The sequence below is a fragment of the Leptopilina boulardi genome, unplaced genomic scaffold (genome assembly GCF_019393585.1).
Source record: "Leptopilina boulardi isolate dan_hultmark-lab unplaced genomic scaffold, ZJU_Lbou_2.1 LbouV2_208, whole genome shotgun sequence".
Classification (NCBI taxonomy): domain Eukaryota; kingdom Metazoa; phylum Arthropoda; class Insecta; order Hymenoptera; family Figitidae; genus Leptopilina; species Leptopilina boulardi.
In genome coordinates this window covers 1021245-1044748 of record NW_026137761.1, presented here as the reverse complement: position 1 = coordinate 1044748, position 23504 = coordinate 1021245, and the positions used below count along the sequence as shown (strand labels likewise).

Sequence of the window (23504 nt, the reverse complement as noted above, 5' to 3'; positions counted from 1 at the left end):
TTTTCATCATATCAAAACCATAGGACCCCCCGCAGCACAACGTGCTCGCAGATTACCACCAGACAAATTAAAGACCGCAAAAGATCAATTCCGAGAAATGGTCCAATTGGGCATTTGTAGACCTTCACGCAGTCCTTGGGCTACCCCGATCCTTATGAAAAAAAAGAAAGACGGTACATGGCGCATTTGTGGCGACTATCGCCGGTTAAATGCGCAGACCGTTCCAGATAAATATCCGGTACCCCATCACGGTACCCTGGAACCAATCTCAACCCTCAACATTCTCCCTTTCAAAAATCCCTGTTGCAACTTGTTCGGGGTACCTCACTGAATATTTTTCAACAAGAAAAATCAAAATCCGTCGGGCGCTTTTTTTTAATTTCAATTTTTGTGATTTTAGCGCCAAATTAAAAAAAACTGGTTTTTATAATTATTTAAAGTAAAATTCAACTTCACATGGTCAAATTTTGTTCAAGAAATTATACAAAATCATAATTCCGGTAAAAAATTTTCTGTAGAATCGAAATCTGACATTGGCTTTCGAATTTAAAGCAGAGGAATCCCAAAAAATCCGGAAAACTGTAAATATTCTAAAAGCAATCTCACTGTCGTTTTTTTCAAGTTTTCTGTGTCGAAATTTTTTTTCCGTATTAAACACAGAATTCCTTACGCCATCTACAAACAGCAGTGGTAAATTCCACAAAACTGCTGCGTTGTTTTTCGAAATATACAAATTGTTTTTTGTGAAAAAGCCAAGATTAATTGGCGCAGGCGCAAATTTCTTGGGAAAAAAACAGACTAGAAACGAATTAAAAATTGTTTATATATTTACATATTTAATAACAGAAAGCAAATTTGAATCAGAAAATTTAAAATCAGTAGAAACGTCGTAAACATACCCTAGATTTTGGTAACTTTTAAATTCAAAATTTTAATCACTGTCAAAAAAATGTTCATTCTATAATATTTTGTTTTGTAAATTTGAAAATGTAACTGTTACTTATTGGGAAATTTCGATAAATTTTGAAATTGCTCTTATTTTTATAAAATTTAACAGACAATTTGGAAAAAACGACGATACGGTGAGATTGTTTTTAGAATATTTACAGTTTTCCGGATTTTCTGGGATTCCTCTGCTTTTAATTCGAAAGCCAATGTCAGATTTCGATTCTACAGAAAAATTTCTACCGGAATTATGATTTTGTATAATTTCTGGAACAAAATTTGACCATGTGAAGTTGAATTTTACTTTAAATAATTATAAAAACCAGTTTTTTTTAATTTGGCGCTAAAATCACAAAAATTGAAATTAAAAAAAAGCGCCCGACGGATTTTGATTTTTCTTGTTGAAAAATATTCAGTGAGGTACCCCGAACAAGTTGCAATAGTGATTTTTGAAAGGGAGAATGTTGAGGGTTGAGATTGGTTCCAGGGTACCGTGATATTCACGATTTTTCTGCAAATTTGCATGGAAATAAAATTTTTTCTAAAATTGATCTCTATAAAGCATACCATCAAATTCCCATTAATCCGGAAGATGTCCCTAAGACCGCGGTCATTACACCATTCGGTTTATTCGAATATACCTCAACCACATTTGGTTTGAGAAATGCGGGACAAACCTTCCAACGCTATATATACCAAGCTTTAGGCGAGTTCGAGTTCGTTTATGTATATATAGATGATCTCTTCCTCATGCGGCTCATTCTCAGGCTCCTCTCCTAGAATATTTGAAAGACTCAAAAAAGCGGGATAAAAGGGTTATTCCTTGGAATGAGACTTCTGAGAGAGCATTCGAAATTGTTAAAAAAGAACTCGCAGACGCTACGTTATTGGTTCATCCCAACGAATTCGCTCAAGTTCGACTCGTCACCGACGCGTCTGATACGGGAATAGGAGCGGTCGTTGAACAAAAAAATAACAAAAATATCTGGGAACCATTAGCTTTCTTTTCTCGCAAATTATCACCTACTCAGCAAAAATACAGCACATACGACAGAGAATTACTCGCTATTCACGAAGCTGTCAAGTATTTTCAATATTATTTGGAGAGATGTACGTTTAAAATCCTTACTGACCACAAACCGTTGATATACGCGTTTTCGCAGAAAAATGATAAAGTTAATTCTCGACAAAGAAATCAAATATCTTTCATATCTCAATTCACTACCTGGATCGAGCATATTTCTGGAGAGAATAACTTAGTCGCTGACTCATTGTCTCGCGTAGAAGCAATTTTGACCCCCACGAATTTTTCTCTCGAAGATCTCGCTTACGCTCAGGAAAATGATGACGAAATTCTGAAATATAAAAATACGAGTAAAACGGGATTAAAATTAAAAAAGTTCAATTTTGGGAAAAATAAAATTCCAATCGTTTGCGATACATACAATAACGTTTTTCGACCCCTTTTACCGCTTTCATTGCGAAAACAAGTGTTCGAAACTTATCACGGTCTTTCTCATCCAGGTATAAAAACAACAAACAAATTAATAAAACAAAAATTCGTTTGGCCATCAATGAACAAGGATATTGCAAATTGGACAAGATCTTGCATTGATTGCCAAAAATCCAAAGTTACTAAACATACTCGTATTAATCCGAATCACTTTATCGCTCCTCAAGCACGCTTTAGTCACGTGCACATGGATATTGTTGGTCCTCTCCCCTCAAGCGAGGGATACTCTTATCTTCTTACTATGATAGATCGTTTCTCCCGCTGGACAGAGGCAATTCCTATGCGCAACATGACCGCAGAGGTCGTATGTAGGGTTTTCTACGATAATTGGATCTCCCGTTTTGGGGTTCCAGATGTAATCACAACCGATCAAGGTGTCCAATTTGAAGGTCGTATCATGCAGGGCCTTGTAAAATTATTAGGCTGCAAAAGGATACGGACCACCGCCTATCATCCCGCATCCAACGGCATGATAGAGCGCTGGCACCGGTCCTTGAAAGCAGCATTGATGTGCCACTCATGTAAATCATGGACCCAATCATTGTCCACTGTTCTTCTTGGATTGAGAACCAATGTTATGAAATGTGGTTTTTCACCATCTGAATATCTTTATGGTACGACCCTCCAAATCCCTGGGGAATTTATTCTTTCATCCAATAATAAAACAAACCAAGATTCATTTGTAAAAAAATATAAGGAATACATGGACACTCTAAAACCGGTACCAGTCACACATAATGACAAACGAAAAGTCTTCGTCCATCGCGACCTTTCTGATTGTACACACGTTCTCATGCGTGTTGGGGGCGTAAAGTTATCTTTACAAAGACCATATAACGGTCCTTTTAAAGTTCTAAACAGGGTATCAGATAGAGTATTCGAGATTGAGGTAAACGGTAAGAAGAAAAGCGTTTCTATCGAAAATTTAAAACCCGCATACTTTTTACCTGACCAAGAACCCGAAAATCCGGAAATAATCCCGCAAAACATATCAAAAGAAACAAATATCGATGTTGAATCTGAAAAATTCAAAGAAAAAAATAGTTCAAAAATCGTGATTCTCGGAAATGATGTGAGCGTAAATGATATCCCCATTTTGGAAGAGATTCCGGATAATACGGATAATGCGAAATCTATTCCTGAAACGATCCAATTGGATAATCAAAACTTATCTAAAAAAATTGAATTTCCCGTTAATACAATCCCAAAACGGGTTAAACACATACCATCGATATTGCGTCGGAAACCGGTAAATAAAAATCAGGAAATTTCGGAAAATAAAGAAAATTTTGATAAACCACCGTCTTTGGTCATGAATGTACCTAATTTAGATTTACCCGTAAAACGTCAGAGGTTCGTACCCTCGATTTTGCGCAGGGGATCAAAAAAGGTCACTTTTTATATAGATAGTTGCAATAAATGCAAAGATAATTCATTATCGAATTAATTTGCTTACAGAATTGCGAGACTGATCACCTCGCGATTTATTTTTTAAAAAAAACCAAAGCAACCATTATAAAAAAAATCAAAATAAATGAAATTAAAATTGTACAAAATAATAAAAATAAACTTAATCAATTAATTGAAAAACGAAAAATAAATCTAAGATTTTTTGGCTGTAGCACTAATCACCGCAAATGCCAAATTTTCTAAATATGAAAATAATAACCGTCGACGAAAAATGAATTCATTGTAAATAAATAAATAAATAAAAATAAAAAGCGCACTATAACAAATATATTACATGTAATATTTCTTTAATATTAATTATTGATGTACATCGAATCTACTTTTATATAATATCCACGACGAAAAATTTTTTCTTTTTATTTAAAAAAAAAAAAAAGACTGACATTGTAATTATATACAGGAAAATAATCAAATATAACGATGAATTACACATGGAGGTTCGCACGTACGGAAGAATGTTTGTAAATTATTGTAAGTATGAATGAACGAATTTTACCAAAGAAAAATTTAATAAAAATAAATAATAGTTAATTCGTTGACACTCGAGGGGGAGTGTGTGGGGATTCGCCTTTAGGTTTTCCCCTCGCTCTCCTCTCCGCACTCTCCGAATCGAGATTCCTACTTGATCGTAGATTTTAGTCAGAAACGACTTTGCCGTTGAGTTGTGAAGACGAGTTGTGTGTGACGTGTGAGGGGTGTTATGGCGTTCTCCATGCCAATTATATTCTAATACTAATAAAGTGGATTATTCTTATTCCTGGCCTAATTTATTCGATCGCCTACGCACTTCTGAGAGTAAACTAATTTCTTGATAGTTGGACTATTGCCGCTGGCAAAAATAACCACAAATGAATTTTACAAAAGTAAAAACTTACATTGTAATTCAAGTGAAAAATAAAAAAAAGCATGTGCACATCAATATAAATGTAAAAAAATATAGTTTCTATATATTTGTATGGTTATGTTAGAATTCAAATTTTTTTAATGACATTTTAGAAACATTAAAAAAATAATAATCAACTAAAATAAAAAAATAACAATAAATAATATAATAAATAAATATAATTAATAAATATTACAAAGAAACTTAAATATAAATTAAATTTTACAAATTATACTTAATTATAAATGTGTTTCAATGTCAAATTTAAAGTTTATTTTGTATTGGAAAAATAACATTTTTAAATTCTTGAAATAACCTTAAAACAATTTAAAAATTATCAATATAAATATATAATGCATTCTTCAGTATTCTTCTTCAGTTTCTTCACTCTCGCCTTCGTCTTCCACAGTTTCTGAGTAATTTACAAGATCAGGAGTCGAACGTAATGAATTGTAAAATTTATGATATTTAGTAGAAATCATTCCATTTGCGCCTAACGTTAAAAGATCTTTAAGCTTTTTCTTTTCTATCGGGATGCCACCAGTGTAATCTTTAGGACATTTGTAAGTTTGAAAATTTACAGGACGACCTCTTTTTTTGTTAACATTCAAAATTACAGGCTCATCCATGAAATTATATTTTAATTCGACTGCGTGAGGTTTTTCAGGAGAGAAGCTGATTTCGCGTACTTGAGTCCAGGATATTTTCTATTCATTGATATCCTTATCCCAACTTTGAGCCTGTACTAAAGGTTTGAAGTTTAAAATGTCTTCTGTTTTAACTTCATAATTATTGTACGGTTTTGACGTATTTTTAGCGTTTGCAATTAAATTGACCCACTCCTGTGGAACAAAAATGAGTTGGTTTTTACTTCTCTTTTTAATTAGGGCATGCATACTGTCACCTTCGTTTTGAGTGTGGCCTTTTTCCAAAAATCGGTGAATGATTTTAACATGAAATTTAACTGCACCGTACAAGTACATGACAAAGATGAATCTGTCTTTATATTGTCTCCCACAATTGTTAGAATGTAGCTGAATTTCTTGAACTCCTTTTTGACTTCGGTTTTCTATAAATTTTAATACACAACTGCCAATTTTGTTGGATCCCTTTTTAGCAATATTTTGGCCCTTGATACTTAAAAAATATTGTCGACTAAAAGTTCTTCGACTTGTCCACTCTTTAGTCGTTTTAATTTTTATTTTAATGCGATTTCACTCATTTTCTTCAGTAGAGATTGTAGTATTGAGAAAAAATACAAGTAACGATGAAAAAGTTTTTTAACATAAATAAATAACCGAAAGTTTATGTAAATCGCAAAAATCGTAAAAAAACCAGTTACCTCGGGTACACAAATCAATGTCAAAAAAAAATTAGCGGACACGTTAACTGAAAGTTTTTGAACCACTGAATACAAATCTGGTACCAATTTTAAAAAATTCAAAATAGCGCATCATAGATGGCGCCCTAAACTTGGAAAAAATAACTTACGTTTCCCAAGTAGTAATAATAATTATCAATAAGTGGCACATGTTTTTAAGGGTTTTTGAGGTCGTTGATTAAGAATATGATGTCGAATTGACAATTTGTTGTTTTAGGTAAAAGTGACAGTATAGGGGTTTTCGTGGTCGCTGATTACGAATATGATGTCAGATTTACATTATGACAATTGACAGCTGTCAAAACAACTGTCAACTTTTCTAGAAAATGATTATTTTTGACAAAAATCACAGTATAAGAGTTTTAAGGGTCACTGATTACGAATATGATGTCAGATTTACATTTTAACAATTGACAGCTGTTAAAACAACTGTCAACTTTTCTAAAATGGGATTATTTTTAACAAAAATCACAGTATAAAGTTTTGCAAGGTGGCTGATTACAAATATGATGTCAGATTTAAATTTTGACAATTTACAGCTGTCAAAACAACTGTCAACTTTTCTAATAAGTGATTATTATTGTCAAAAATCACAGTATAAGGGTTTTGGGGGTTGATGATTACGAATATGATGTTAGTTTCTCAAAATTCAAAATGGCAAATCCAATATAACGAACGAGTTTCTCAAAAAATTTATTTAAGCAAAAGAAATTCACTACTCAAGATTTTTTGAAATATACTGAATACGAAACTAAAGTCAGTTTTTACAAATTCAAATCGATTGCTCCAAAATAGTGAAAAAAATTCAAAACTATATTTATATATTATACCCTATTGAAAATCCCCACATGGGAAACCACATGGGATCCTATGTAAAATCCCATTCCCATAGGGGAAACCACATGGGATCCCATATAAATCCTCATGGGAAATTGGGACAGGAATTGGCATAGGAAAATATCAAAAAAAGGTTCCTCATTTCCCATGTCATTTCCTATGTCAAATCCCACGTCAAATATCATGTTAAATACCATGTTAAATACTAATTGAGATCCTTTATCATTTTTTTGAAAAATTTTCCCATGTCAAACCCCACGTCATTTTCCAAGTAAAAACCTTTATCATTTTTTAAAAAAATTTTCCCATGTCATTTCCCATATCATTTCCCATGTGAAATCCTTTATCATTTTTTTGAAAAATTTTCCCATGTCAAATCCTCTTTCGCCTTATCGAAAATACCCACATGGGAAAGCATATGGGAATCCACATGGGACACCATATGGGAATCCATATGGGAAATGGAATACGATTTCATGTGCATTCTTCCAAATGATAAAACAAATAGATTTAAGCATAAGAAATCATATAAGATTTCATATAGATTCTGAAATCTCAACCTAAGATTTCACATGGATTTACATATAGGAAACGATATAGGATTTTATTCGGGAATTTTTTAGTTGGCTGCTTTAAGCAGGCGGCAGTTTACAAAAAAAATTAATTATTTGATTAAATATCAAATAATAATAATGCAACTCATCTGAAAATAAAAAAAAGTTTACTTTACTTCTGCCTTAGACTCTCAGCTTTTATAGTATTCCAGACTGATCTCAACTGTAAGAGAAAATATTTTTACCATCTGGTGGCAAAACAATGAAACTATAATGACGATCAACATCTATATTGAAATTTCCTATGTCATTTCCCATGTGAAATCCTTTATCATTTTTCGTAAAATTTTCCCATGTCATTTCCCATGTGAAATCTTTTATAATTTTTTCGAAAAATTTTCCTATGTCATTTCTCATGTCATTTCCCATGTGAAATTTTTTATTATTTTTTCGAAAAATTTTCCCATATCAATTCCCACGTCAAACCCCATGTCATTTCCCATGTGAAATCCTTCATCATTTTTTTGACAAATTTTCCAATGTCAAATCCTCTTTCGCCCTATCGAAAATCCCCACATGGGAAAGCATATGGGATCCCATATGGGATCCCATGTGGTTTCCCCTATGGGAATGGGATTTTACATAGGATCCCATGTGGTTTCCCATGTGGGGATTTTCAATATGGTACTACTACATTATATTATTATTCTGTTCTATTATCAGGTAATTTTAGTTGTTGTTTTCCTATAAACCTGCAAATCTAAGCTATTTTTAAAAAAATTTACGCCATATTGGATCCACCATTTTGAATTTTAAAAAACTAACATAGGATTCGTAATCAGCGACCACGGAAACCCCCGAGTACCAATTTTTAAGCAAATCCAAGCAATTTAAAAAATCGAACGTTGTAGCTAGACGCTGATTCCCTTCGTCTCTTTCTCTTATTTAAAAATCGAACATCAGGTAAATTGCCTTGATTTTCTGGTAAATCATCAACAAACCTAAACGTTTATTTTAATTTTAAAAATAATAAAAACAGAATTATTCATAGGTTAACAATTTTGCAGACAGAAACTAATGGATTATTAATAATTAATAAATTGTTGTTGTATATACTTACTTTCATCGTCGTAACTGTTCTGAGAGTTGAAATTATTGAACTCTATTTTAAATACAATTCTATAATTTCATAAAGTGTAATAACAAAAATTATTTTCATATCATATTTGCAAATATTTATAAATATCAAAAATTGTCAATATCATTAATAACCTGAAATCTCACCGTGATTGTATTGCGTAAGCGTGCTATTCGTTTTTTTTAAATAGATCATTTTTCGTTGGAACAAATCTCATAAATTGAAAATGATCAAATTTTGTTTCAAGTTTCTTCAAAGAAATTAATCTTGTATTGAATCAAGCATAGCAAAATTTGAAAGAACTTAAATTTATAAATAATTTGACATAAATAATTAAATTGTGCAAAAAATGTATTTAAACCATTTCTTATCGGGAACAAATAGTTAGATTATTGTCAACTTGCATCAAATAGGTAGTACAGTTTGTATCGGTAACAAAACGATAGTTTATAATTCGTAGTACCCATCAAAATGATCCCAATAACATACCAGAAATTTATTTTATATTTATTAATTTATTTTAATTATACTTACTTATTAATAACATAAAGTTTGACATTTATCGTTTAAATAATTATTTATCGAATTTTCATCACTTGTGAGTGCACATATATTTTCAAATTCCATCATAAAATATATTTAAAAATTTTTGCACTAGATAACGCCACAAACAAAATTTCACATTTTGACAAAACATAAGTAAACAATTTTTTCTTAGTTACCAGAAAAAGTTTACTTTGTTTAAAATTGCACTGATGTTCACTTAATTGTAAAAATTGAAGATTGCCTGTCAAATTGCAAACAATTCTTCGCAATGGAGAAAATTGAAGGCAAAATGTAGACTTTTAAGAAAATTATTTATTTTAATTATTACTCCTGTTCTATATTTCTAATACAAAAAATTTGAACTCCAAAAATGTCATCAGAAACATTGCCATACTCCGTAGTACAACTCAAAGATATAATGGTTTTAGTTCCGAGCAAATGGATTGTAAGTCCACACGATGATAATACATTTTTCTGTTATTATCCACCAATTAAAGAGGCCACAAAGCTTAATGAGATGGTTGACAAATTAAGGGACCCGCAAATAACGTGGAAGCAATATTCAGTCATAAAATAATTAAAACGGACAGGTAAGTGTAAATACTTAATAATTATTCTAAAAATCATCCTTATAAATAAAAAAAAGTTATTAATTGGTAAGAGATAACAAAAATTAAGGAAACCGCTGGCAGAAATTTTCCTGTTAATTTCTGGAAATGTTTCTACATGGAATAACTAATTATCGATTATAATTATTTAATATTTAATAAATAATAATCAATGATAATTTAATATAAATTAATAGGAAAATAAACCGTTTTCCTTATCAGATTTTTAAATAAAAGCTTAAAAAGACTATAAATAAAAAAAATTTTTAAATGTATAAATTCAGTTGATCATAAATATTCTATTGTAATTATCAAAAAATTTTCAATTTAGCCACTTTGGATAGAAGAAAAGAAGAACTTTTGGAGGCGCTTGTTTTATCCGAAATTGACAGTGACCTAACATAAAACTATTCAAAAAAAATTTTTAAATCAAGACATGAAAGGGCTAAAAGATATTCGCCACAAGAAACTGACAATTTAAAAGGTAATTTGAAAAATACAAGTTATACCTAATTTCATTTAACTTAATAAATTATATATTAAATAATGTAAAATAACAATTGAATATTTTATAGAAAAATTGTAATAGTAAAATATAAATTAATTTTAACGTTTATATATTTAAATAATTGTTTTTGTTAATTGAGAATACAAAAGTAATTATGTTAAACATATGAGGCAAAATTCCTGAAATGTCCGAACAAAAAATTAAAAGTTCTCGAATTTAATCCATACTTTTCTAAAATGTTGTTTTTGTTGGTGAAAGTCTAAAAATCAATTATTATTGAATTTAATAAAATAGTTTTTGAATTACAACGTTCTTAATTTTTGACTTTTGAAAAAAAAATTTTTTTCAATGTACAATATTTATAAGTAGAATGCATAAAAGTTAACATATATAATGATTTTTAAAGCTTTTTTGACGAGCTACACGCTGTTAATAAAAATTTTTTTTTTAAATAACATTTGACCTTGAAATTCAAGGTCAAAATGTTAATTTACGTTTATCTCAAAATCGGATTTTTTAAAATTATTTTTAACTATCTCAATGGAAAGCTTGACTAATTTCCTACAAAACATGTAATTTTCAGAGTGGGATCTTTTAAAGTTTTTGAGATATTAATAAATTAATTAATTAATGTTTATAACAAATGAAATATTTTACAAACGAATAAAGTTACCGTAATTCTGAAGTTAGTAATTCAAAGTTAACGTAATTCCGCATCCAACGAGCCCTATATGAAGTATTTTGGATAAGTAAATTGTTAATAAACAATTGCAATGTTAACTAATTGTTTATTAACAATCTACTTATCCAAAATACTTCATATAGGGCTCGTTGGATGCGGAATTACGTTAACTTTCAATTACTAACTTCAGAATTACGGTAACTTTATTCGTTTGTAAAATATTTCATTTGTTATAAACATTAATTAATTTATTTATTAATATCTCAAAAACTTTAAAAGATCCCACTCTGAAAATTACATGTTTTGTAGGAAATTAGTCAAGCTTTCCATTGAGATAATTCAAAATAATTTTAAAAAATCCGATTTTGAATTTCAAGGTCAAATGTTATTTAAAAAAAAAAATTTTTATTAACAGCGTGTAGCTCGTCAAAAAAGCTTTAAAAATCATTATATATGTTAACCTTGAATTTCAAGGTCAAATGTTATTTAAAAAAAAAAATTTTATTAACAGCGTGTAGCTCGTCAAAAAAGCTTTAAAAATCATTATATATGTTAACTTTTATGCATTCTACTTATAAATATTGTACATTGAAAAAAATTTTTTTTTTCAAAAGTCAAAAATTAAAAACGTTGTAATTCAAAAACTATTTTATTAAATTCAATAATAATTGATTTTTAGACTTTCACCAACAATAACAACATTTTAGAAAAGTATGGATTAAATTCGAGAACTTTTAATTTTTTGTTCGGACATTAAATTATACAATATAAAATTTATAAAAATCTACATTTCTGTTTCCAAATTACTTAAAAAATTTATATTTTATATTAGAGTCTGATAAATCTCAAAGTACTGCTCTTAACGAACTGGATGATTCCATCGCTGGTACGTCTGGAATGTTTTCGGATAATAAACAAAAGTCAACAATGATAGAGTATAAAACACTGGAAACGAAAATTGATCTTCCATTGCCACCAGCAAATCGAGTTAAACTAGAGATTGCTCTGAGTAACAAAGTCGACGGTAAATTTATTAAAATTATTAATTGATCGAAAACCTCGAGTGCTCGAAAAATTCGAGTAATCGATACCTCAAGTCAAGCTCGGGCTCGACTCGGCTCAAAAAAATTTCGGCTCGACATTCGAGCTTTTTGCACACTTCTAATTCTGTTTGAAAATATTCTTATTGACTGTATTCTATGAAAATTGTTATAATTCCTCTTAATTCTATTCGTTTTTCTTTTCAAATAATATTAAACATTTATTTTATTTTTACATTAATTCTGAATTAATATTACTAATAAATACTAAAAGAAATTAATTTTATTATAGTCAAATAATTATCTTATTTCAACTAACTAACCTCATTGCATATATCTTAATTTACAGTCTTTTCGAATCTAAAGATAATCTTTTAATAATAAATTTTTTTATTTCTATTACTTTTATTTATTTTATTTTTAAAGAAAATGATAAAGATACTCCACCGCCTGGAAGTGAAAATAACGATTCAACTAGAGCACAAATAAAAATAAGTTCATCAAAACTCGAAAATTCCATGGCAAGATTTGCTTATTTAGATAAAAAATCTGGTAATTTAAATAAAATTAAAAAATATTTTAAAAACAGCCTTAAACATTTTAATGTTATATTGTTTTAATTTTAACTGAATCAATGCATAACTTTTCACTCTTAATTAAATCTTTTTTTTATTAATTAATAAATTTATTTGAAAAATGAAAATTAAAAAAAATATTCAAATTTTTTATAAAATAAAATTTTATTTTATTTTAAAAAAAATTTATTTATTTAAAAATAAGAAAAATCAGACCTTAAATAAAATATGAATGTTTTAATTAGTACAATACGCATCTAATCTGTCACTGTATTTCAGAATTGTGTTATAAAAAATTGTCTTTGAAAAAGATGAATGAAATAATTTTATTATTAAGAGATTTGAAAAATCAACAAGAAAATAATATCTCTATTGTGACCAATTCCTCACGATCATTTTTCGATTCAAGCAAATGTCCTCAATTGCCAATAGCTTCTATAAAGGACCTAATATCAGCTGACCAACAGATGAAACACAAATCACTCAGAATAAAACTAGTAAATATAAATTTTAAAATTAATAAACCAAAATAAAAAATTTTGCATGGCAAAAACAATTTTCATAGATAAATGAAATTAAAAATTTTAATTTAACTTTTATGATATTTAGTTATTATTATTCTTATTATTTATTATTTTATTATTATTATTATTATTATTATTATTTTTATTATTAAGTTAAAGATTCAGGATTTAATTCCATTTTTTTAAAAAGAGAAGCTGATTAATAAAGAATTAATAAAAAAACCACATTATTTATAGACTCTTTTTGTAATTGTTTAATATTTTCCAGATAGAACCATTGGGATCTATTGGCGGACGGGACATGAAAAATACCGTTGCTAACGTTTGCTCTAAACTTTTCTCAAACTCCGTCGCAATTAAATATAGTTGGTCGGGCAAAAAAAAAGCAAATCGTCACTTTAAGAGACACGTTTTACGGATATAATTATAGGTTTTATATACGGGGTAAAATTCGTGTAGCGAACTAAGTGAAAAAAAAGTTGATCGGATAGGGCTGTAACTTGCACATACTTTAGCCCTAGGGGTAAGTAATTTAACCACGAAGTATTGTATCGGAGAGGGAGGGGGTTGAATTTTTTTGAAAAATTTAAACAGTGAATTTTTAAAGAGTGGTAACTTTTAAACAGAAAGAAGAAAAAAAAATTGTCCTATATGTTTTAGAAAAGTGTTTTTCTGCTCTTTCGAATGGTGCAAAAAAATTTAAATTTTGACCCTTTTTTTGAAAATTAAACTTTTTTTCGATTTTTTTTAAAGTTCGGTTCTTTTTATTTTTTTTATTTATTTTTTCTTTGAAAGCTAAAAATGTATATTTTCACCACAAAAAATATTAAGATGTCCTTTTTTGATACTTTCGAGATATTAATTAATTAATTAATTAATGTTAATAAAACAAGTAGGGTGTCCTTTATGTTCATTTCATGAACATTTTGCTTCCTCATTATATGATGCAAAAAATTTGCTTCCTCATGGAGGAAGCAGTAACACTGAAATTAATATACATAAAAAAATTGTGTTTGTTTAAATTCAAGTTTAAACATAAAATTATTGCATTCCTTGCATTATAATAAATCGATTGGTATGTATGATATATATTTAAATTATTATTATTTAAATTGAAAGAGTTAATGAAAGTTTAAAAAAAGGAATACAATTATTTTATATTTGAACATGAATTTAAATAAACACAAAATTTCTTTGTTAAAATGTAAATTTTTTATTTTTTAACTTTCATTAATTGTTTTAATTTAACGCAAATGTATACTTTATACATACCAGTCGATTCGTTTCAATGCAAGGAATACAATTATTTTATGTTTAAACTTGAATTTAAATAAAAACACAATTTTTTAGCTAAGACGTAAATTTTTTATTCCTTAAATTTCATTAATTTTTTTAATTTTATTCAAATGTATACTTTCTATATACTAATTGATTTGTTTCAATGCAAGGAATAAAATTATTTCATTTATAAACTTGAATTTAATCATACACATCATTTTTTAGCTAAAATGAGAATTTTTGATTTTTTAACTTTCATTAATTCTTTAAATTTCAATCAAATCTATACTTTATATATATCAATCGATTCATCTTGACATAAAGAAGACGATTATATTATATATTACCTTAAATTTTTCGATTTAAAAATTTTTTCAATTAAAAAAAAAATTTTGGAAAAAAGACGATAAAATTTTTTTTTTGGGTATTTTTAAAAATCCTCTCGTCATTTTTGAGAGATTAATGTGTTAAATAAGCCTACCAAATTTTACCCAAATCCATTAAAACCTGTTAAAGATATCGTGTTCACAAAAACTATCCACACACACACATACATACATCCGGACAATTGATCAGGATCTCATATAACATGTTTCTATATAGAGGAAAATTTGTTTTCACCATTTTTAAAAATTTTATAAACGAAAGGACTACATAGCTTCCTCCACGAGGAAGCAAAATGAAACATTTCACAAATAAATAAAGTTGCCATGTTAGTCAATTGTTTATTAACAATCCACTAATCCAAAGTACTTCATATAGGACTTGTTGGATGCAGAATTATGTCAACTTTCATTTAGTAACATCAGAATGATGATAACTTTATTTGTTTATAAAATATATCATTTTGCTTCCTCGTGGAGGAAGCTATGTAGTCCTTTCGTTTATAAAATTTTTAAAAATGGTGAAAACAAATTTTCTTCTATATAGAAACATGTTATATGAGATCCTGATCAATTGTCCGGATGTATGTATGTGTGTGTGTATGTGTGTGTGTGTGTATGTGTGTGTGGATAGTTTTTGTGAACACGATATCTTTAACAGGTTTTAATGGATTTGGGTAAAATTTGGTAGGCTTATTTAACACATTAATCTCTCAAAAATGACGGGAGGATTTTTAAAAATACCCCCAAAAAAAAATTTTATCGTCTTTTTTCCAAAAATTTTTTTTTAATTGAAAAAATTTTTAAATCGAAAAATTTAAGGTAATATATAATATAATCGTCTTCTTTATGTCAAGATGAATCGATTGATATATATAAAGTATAGATTTGATTGAAATTTAAAGAATTAATGAAAGTTAAAAAATCAAAAATTCTCATTTTAGCTAAAAAATGATGTGTTTGATTAAATTCAAGTTTATAAATGAAATAATTTTATTCCCTGCATTGAAATGAATTGGTTGGTATATATATAGTATAGATTTGATTTGAAATTTGAGAATTAATAAAAATTAAAAAATCGAAAATTCATATTTTAGTTAAAAAATTTTGTGTTTTTTTAAAATTCAAGTTGACGAATAAAATAATTGTATTCCTTGCATTAAAACGAATCGATTCGTATATATAAAGTTTATGTTACACTCAAAATTAATTAAAATTTTCTTTATTTTTCAAAAAATTTAATTAATTTAAAACATTTTTAACTCGAAATTTTTTAAATCAATCAATTGAATTGGACAAATTCATTGCTTCCTTCACGAGGAAGCGAATTTTTTGCTTCACACTATGAGGAAGCATAATGTTTATGAAATAAACATAAAGGACCCCCTCCTTGTTTTATTAACCGTTATAGATAATTAATTAACTTAAAATTGTAAATATTACATAAGAAAATAAAAAATGTTTGACTTTTTTTTAATTTCGGGTTTTTTTTAAGTTAAAAATGTGCTTTTTTACCTCAAAAAATATTGAGATGTCCTTTTATGTTATTTTCGAGATATTAGTTAATTATAATTAATTAATGTTAATAAAAATTTATATATTTTATAAACAAATAAAGTTATCCCTAAGTCTGACGTTACTAAGTGAATGTTGACAAAATTCCGCATCCAACGAACCCTATATGAAGTACTTTGGGTTAGTGGATTGTTAATAAACAATTGGCTAACATGGCAATTGTTTATAAAAAATCCTCTAATCCAAAATAGTTCATATAGAGCTCGTTGGATACGAAATTACGTCAGCTTTCAATTGGTACCTTCAGGATTGCAATAACTTTATTTATTTGTGAAATATTTCATTTTTTATTAACATTAATTAATTAATATCTCAAAAATAACAAAAAAGTACAACTCATTATTTTTTGTGGCGAAAATACACATTTTTAGCTTTCAAAGAAAAAATAAATAAAAAAATAAAAAGAACCGAACTTTAAAAAAAATTGAAAAAAAGTTTAATTTACAAAAAGAGCCAAAATTTGAATTTTTTGAAATTTTTTTTGCACCATTCGAAAGAGCAGGAAAAACTTTTCGAAAACATATAGGACAATTTTTTTCTTCTTTCTGTTTAAAAGTTACAAGTCTTAAAAAATTCACTGTTTAAATTTTTCAATACAATTCAACCCCCTCCCTCTCCGACAGTTTTTGAAAAAACTTAACAATACTTCGTGGTTAAATTACTCACCCCTAGGGCTAAACTATGTGCAAGTTACAGCCCGTTCCAATCAACTTTTTTTTCACTTAGTTCGCTACAGGAATTTTACCCCAAACATAGAAACAAATTATACAAAAAAATTGATATTTTTATATTTTTATAAATATACTCAATATTGTAGGCTTTATCAATAACAACAATTTTCAATTTTTAGATAGCGTTAGAAAAGATTTCCCGAACGAAACAATGGAAAAAATTAAAAATTCTGGCTCAAAATGGCTAGCCCAAGCAAAACTTTGATTGTAAAGAGGAACGTTATTTGATAAACTTTTTGCATAAAGTTTTAAATAAATTAGATAATATTATTCTTAAATTAAAAGTATTTTGTTTGTACAGAGCGAAGAATGATGGTGAATCTGGAAAGAATGATTCTAAAGGTGAAGCTGAAGAAGATGATAATTTTACTGATGCGGACGATGAAGAAGACTAAGAAGTAGAAGTGGTTTGAAGTTTTTTCTTTATTTTTTATATTTAATTTTCGTAAAAGTTTCGTAAAAGATATTCACTTCGTAAAAGATTATTTACATCTTGCACAGCTAATTGTTCGACAACCCTATTTAATATATTTCGTAATAAACTTAAATATTTAAGATTGATATGTTTACTGTGCTTTATTGTTTTGTTTAATAATTTTATGAAATAAATAGTTTATTTCCCTTTAACAAAAATATAATTTCACTTTTCTATAGTCAAATCGTTTTCGAAAGTTTAATTAAAATTTTTTAAATTATCTTTCCTGAATATTACAATATTACAATGTTACTAAAAAACTTTCTATCAACATTAGAAGAATTTTCTTAAAAATTGTTTTGCAATATTTCTGGCATGTTTCATTGCAATGTTTCTTGAGTCGAACATAACAATGTTTCTGAAACGTTGCAGCAATATTGCAATGAAATATTTCAAATGTTTTAACGAAATGTTACAGCAATGTTGCTGCAAATGGTAACAACAAACATTTATCATATATTTTTATATATTTAATTATTAATTACTATTTTGTTGTATAAAAAACAAAAATTAATAATATTACTATTAATTCAGTAGGAAAAAATTTGTTTTGTGTCATTTTATTTTTTTTAACTCAAAAAATATAATAAATCATGTCAGATAAATACACTACACTTTGAATACGTTAAATATTTAATAATATCCCTACAATATTATATAAATCAACTAAAAAATCATTGATTTTTATTTCCCAATTTAGCAAATTTTTTAATATTGCAATTAATTTTTGCAATATATTGCCTCAAACTCAACCAAACCGTAACTTGACCGAGCTCAGTCAACTTCTCGGTTTTCACAATGTGCCAGGGGTGAAATACAAGACCACTTTAATATCCGTAGTATTCAATCAGATGCTTTTTAAATTACTTAAATATAAAAATAAAGGTAGGTGGATGTTTTTCTCAATCCATTTTTCCCAATAGTAGAAATTCCCAACCTATTATTTTAACAACGTATATTTTTTCCATTCTATTTCTTTCCCAACGAACATCTTTTCCAAGTTATTTTTTTTACCAACTTTGTTATGTTATGTGTAAAAATTTTCTAGTATATTTACAATAATATTTTACAGTATTTTTAAATAGTCCTATTAAATTAACAAGTTTAACATTATAATTGCTTAGTTAATTAAAACTAGAGGCAAGGGTTATTTTTTGCATATTGATGAATTTCTCTATTACAAAAATTCCGAGAAGAATGGTCGTGTTTTCTGGAGATGTCGTCGACTTCCAGAATGTTCGGTTCACGCAACTACGAAATCAAATGGTGATGAAGTAGCAGTAATTAGAATTGAAAAATCGCCACACGTAAACCACGCATCAAATTACGAAGAAGTAAACGCTGAAAAGGTGATGACGTCTATGAAAAGAAGAGCTATAGATCATCCAGAAGCTCCTCCAACCCAAGTGTTACGCATACAACTTGCAATCTGCTCCTTCTGGTGTTTTGTCACAACTTCCTGAACGAGAAAATTTAAAGAAGCAATTGCGCCGTCTTCGTTTAAAAGATATGCCATCCAATCCAACATCACTAATCGACATGGAACAGGTGCCTCAACAATATCAAAAAACCGTATGTGATGAGAAATTTCTTTTCTTACATTCTCACGACGATGCCGATAAGGATGTCAATGGTCGAATTTTAATATTCGCAACGAGAGAGAACCTCAGAAGGCTCATGAGAATAAGTTATCAACTCTGAATGTGAACGGCTTGGCATTCATATTTCCTTACATCAACTTATTATGACAGACTTTGAGCTATCTATTATAAATGCTGCACAATCATCTATGGGGACCATACTTTGTGCATGTTTCTTCCCCTAAGTCAAAGCGTTTTCCGTAATATCCAAGCGGAGGTACTTCAGCAAGCCTACAATAATCCTGAAGACCGTAGTATCAAAACCGCTGCACAGATGATGTGTGCTTTGGCTTTTACTCCAACTGAGGATGTTGCAAATAATTTCGATCTTTTAATGGATGACATTCCTGAGTCATTCTTGCCCATAGCAGAATATTTTGAAGTTTTTATAATAAAAAAATAACACAATAATGTGAGATCAATAAAACATAAAAAACTCAATGTAATTTAAACAAATTTATTTGTCAGGTCAAAAATAACAGTCTCCTCGCTCACACACCTCAGTACAGACTGACTCATCCTTTTCCCTTATCTCTCAATTCCCAAAAACAAACACACACTCATTCTTACAATTATATACACACACTCGTATCTAGTTTTACATATACTTAACACTCACACATCATTCTCACCTATACTCTTACAGCTCGGCCAGCCCTGACACCCGTTCGTCCTCGAACGCATTAATAAATTAGCAACATTCTTCCTATAAACAATGGTGTCGTCAATGAACAGAAAAAAATTTTTCATAACATAGCTTTTCTCCACAAACGCATATTCGCTGGCTCCCACACTCCTTCATACTTCTTTTGAGTCAGCTGGCATCCAGGGATGTCCATAACCACATATCTATTGTTTCGTAAAATTTTCGCGATTTGATACGGCCCTTTAAATCGAGGCTTTAATTTCGGAGAAATACCCTTTGTCGTATCAAAGTTCTTCAACATAACATAGTCACCGATATTATAAGTAGTCTTTTATCCACATATTCGGCTACGGGATCATGTATTTTACCTCGTTGGATTATGCCAAAACAAAAGCATACTCGGAGTCTGACCCGTTGTTTTGTGTACTGAATTATTTAATGCAAATTCGACTTCACCAATGACCTTTATCCAATTTTTAACACAATCCGTATCTATTAATTTACTAATCATTGGCTCAATTGTTTTATTGACTCTCTTTATTTGTCCATTCACCTGAGGCGACCCTGTAGCATTTTTAACATGATTTATGTCAAATTGTTCTAAAAATTTTGCAAATTCTTCCGAGGTAAAACATGTTCCCCTATCCGAAATAATGGTTTTCGGTTTACTATAATATTCGAAACAAATCTTTAATTTTTCTATAACCTCCCTACTCATAGTACTTTTCGTCGGATACAGTTTTGTGAACTTTGTAAATCCATCAATCACAACAAGAATATATTTTTTCGAAGTTACGCGCGCATCAGCAATTGTTACATGGTCGATGTGTACCATATCAAACGGTTTATCCCCTTTCGGAATGCTCTGTATTTTTCCATCGCCTTTCCCACACAGTGGGTTATACGCAATACATTTATAGCAATTCCGCAAGTGGTCCGCAATTTTTCTACGCATCTGTGAAAAACCACCCACATAGCACGACTTCTTGCTGTGAGGTTACTGTAAAGATATCTGTAGGGTTTGTAAGGTTACTGTGTAAGCCTGCAGTAAACTTGAGGTCATCTTAAAACTTCCGCCTTACAGTAAGCTTACACAGTAAAGCTAAGGTAAGCTTACACAGTAAGGTCATGGTAAGTTTACATGGTAAGGTTGTGGTAAGCTTACACGGTAAGGTAGTTGTAAGCTTCCTTTAAGGTTACTGTAAGGTTGATGTAAAGTTACTGTTAATATAAAGTAATATGAAAATATATTAAAAATAATTATATTATAATATATATTATATTATAAATTTTTTTGTATAAAAAATTATATATTTGGTAAAGTACTTTATGAACCCCAATAGGGTTTGTCAAATAAAAGTTACTGCGCAGCCGTATATGCCATAGAAAACTACTGCGCATAAATATTAATAAATTTTATTTATTAACAGCATTCTATGTTTACAGTAACCTTACATCAACCTTACAGTAACCTTAAAGGAAGCTTACAACTACCTTACCATGTAAGCTTACCACAACCTTACCATGTAAACTTACCACGACCTTACTGTGTAAGCTTACCTTAGCTTTACTGTGTAAGCTTACTGTAAGGCGGAAGTTTTAAGATGACCTCAAGTTTACTGCAGGCTTACACAGTAACCTTACAAACCCTACAGATATCCTTACAGTATCCTCACAGCAAGAAGTCGTGCTATGTGGGCAATAACTTTTGCTAACAATTTCTGTGACTTTTTCTACGCCCATATGACCTAATTCGTCATGATATTTAAATAGAATATTCTTTTCCATTTCCGAGGGCACATAAAACAACAGTTTATCGGCAGCTTTTTTATAAACTTCCCCGTTTCTCATCTCATAGTATTTAATATCGGTTTTCTCTAATTCGGATTTAATTTTAGCAATTTCTTGATCTAAATTTTGTGCAATTTGTAAATTCGACACGAAACTATTATCATTAACGACAGCCACAAAATCATATCGACTCAAACCATCTACATGAGTCATACGTGAACCAGATCTATGTTCCGTTATGTAGTCGAAACTTTGTAGTTCATCGTGCAATTCTTGGATTGATGTCATTTTTCTTTAACGCCAATGCCAAAGCATTACAATCCGTCATCATCTTAAATTTCAAGCCGCGCTTGGATCTTTTAACACCGTATTCACGAACTTCTGAAAATGTTTAGGCCCTACCTTTAGCACAAATGGCATTTTCAAAAATTCGTATTCACCAAAAGGCGTCACAAATGATGTAAATTTTACCGATTCTTCTTCCATCTCCACATGATAAAAACCATCTTTCAAGTCAAGTGAGCTAAAAAATTTTTTCCGTTTTAAAACATCTATTTGGTCTTCTATCAGTGGTATGGGATAATTATCGGACTCAAGATATTTATTTAAAATTGTATAATATATACACATTCTAATTTTGCCATTTTTTTCTAACTAATACAATCGGCGATGAATACTCGGCGTTACTAACTCTTAAAATCTTTCGTTTTATTAAATCATCAATCATTCTTTTTAGTTCAATTTTTTCTGTAAAAGATAATCTGCGAGGTGTACAATGAAATGGTTTGTGTTCTTTCAATCTCAAGCGAAGAGTAGTTTTTATTTTAGGTTGTTCCGGTCTTTTGGACTTAACATAAATTTCGGTAAATAAATCAATTAACCCAAGAAGCACGTAATATAACCTCAATATCAAGGTAATATTACATGTAAGATTCATAATATAACGTTGTAATATTACAGTAATCTTACAGTGGTCTTAAAATGTCCGCCTCAAGGTAATATTACCGGTAATGTTACTGTAATATTACCGGTAATGTTACAGTAATATTACGCGCTAATATTAAGGTAATATTACATAGTAATATTGCAGTAATATTATACCGTAATATTAAGGTAATATTACAAGAGAATATTACAGTAATATTATGGGAACATATTTCTTTACGAAAAAAATCTACCCATCCAGGGAATCTAACCCCGAACTCAAAGCACACGAGTCCAGAGTTTTACCAACAAGCCAAATTGACTTATAATATATTTACGTTTTTTATGCTTTATGAATAACTCAAATCAGTCTGTAATCTTACTGTAATATTACCGTTAATATTACAGTAATATTCCCGGTAATATTACCTTGAGGCGGACATTTTAAGATCACTGTAAGATTACTGTAATATTACAGCGTTATATTACGAATCTCACGTGTAATATTACCTTGATATTGAGGATATATTACGTGCTTCTTGGGAATTGTTGTTTACTTTCAACAGGAATCTGAGCATTAATTTCTAACATTTCAGAAACATTTAAATCTTCCACTTCAATATTCATAATTTCGTTCAAATGATTATCCTCTACTTTATTTTCTAAATGATCTTGCTTTACTAATCCCAAGCCAAAAGTTCGGAAAGCGTCCCTTCCTAAAATAACAGCAGGGGTCATTGTATCGTCATTAACAATTAGCAATTCCATTTCTTCTAATAAGCCTCTTAATTGACACTTTACTTTCGTTTTACCTATAATCCTCAGTTTCGAATTATTTACTCCATGATATTCTAAGT

At 29.2% G+C, this 23504-nt stretch overlaps 1 protein-coding gene and 1 long non-coding RNA gene across 13 annotated transcripts in view; one reads left to right on the top strand and one right to left on the bottom strand.

The window, feature by feature from the left end:
- Positions 1–23504, bottom strand: part of LOC127278580 (potassium voltage-gated channel protein eag) — a 1151741-nt gene that overhangs the window by 473860 nt on the left and 654377 nt on the right. The gene's annotated exons all lie outside the window — the stretch shown is intronic.
- LOC127278603 (uncharacterized) lies at positions 9286–12083 on the top strand. The gene is made up of 3 exons (XR_007842510.1): positions 9286–9857; positions 10207–10359; positions 11898–12083. It is a non-coding gene; the product is annotated as an uncharacterized LOC127278603 (long non-coding RNA).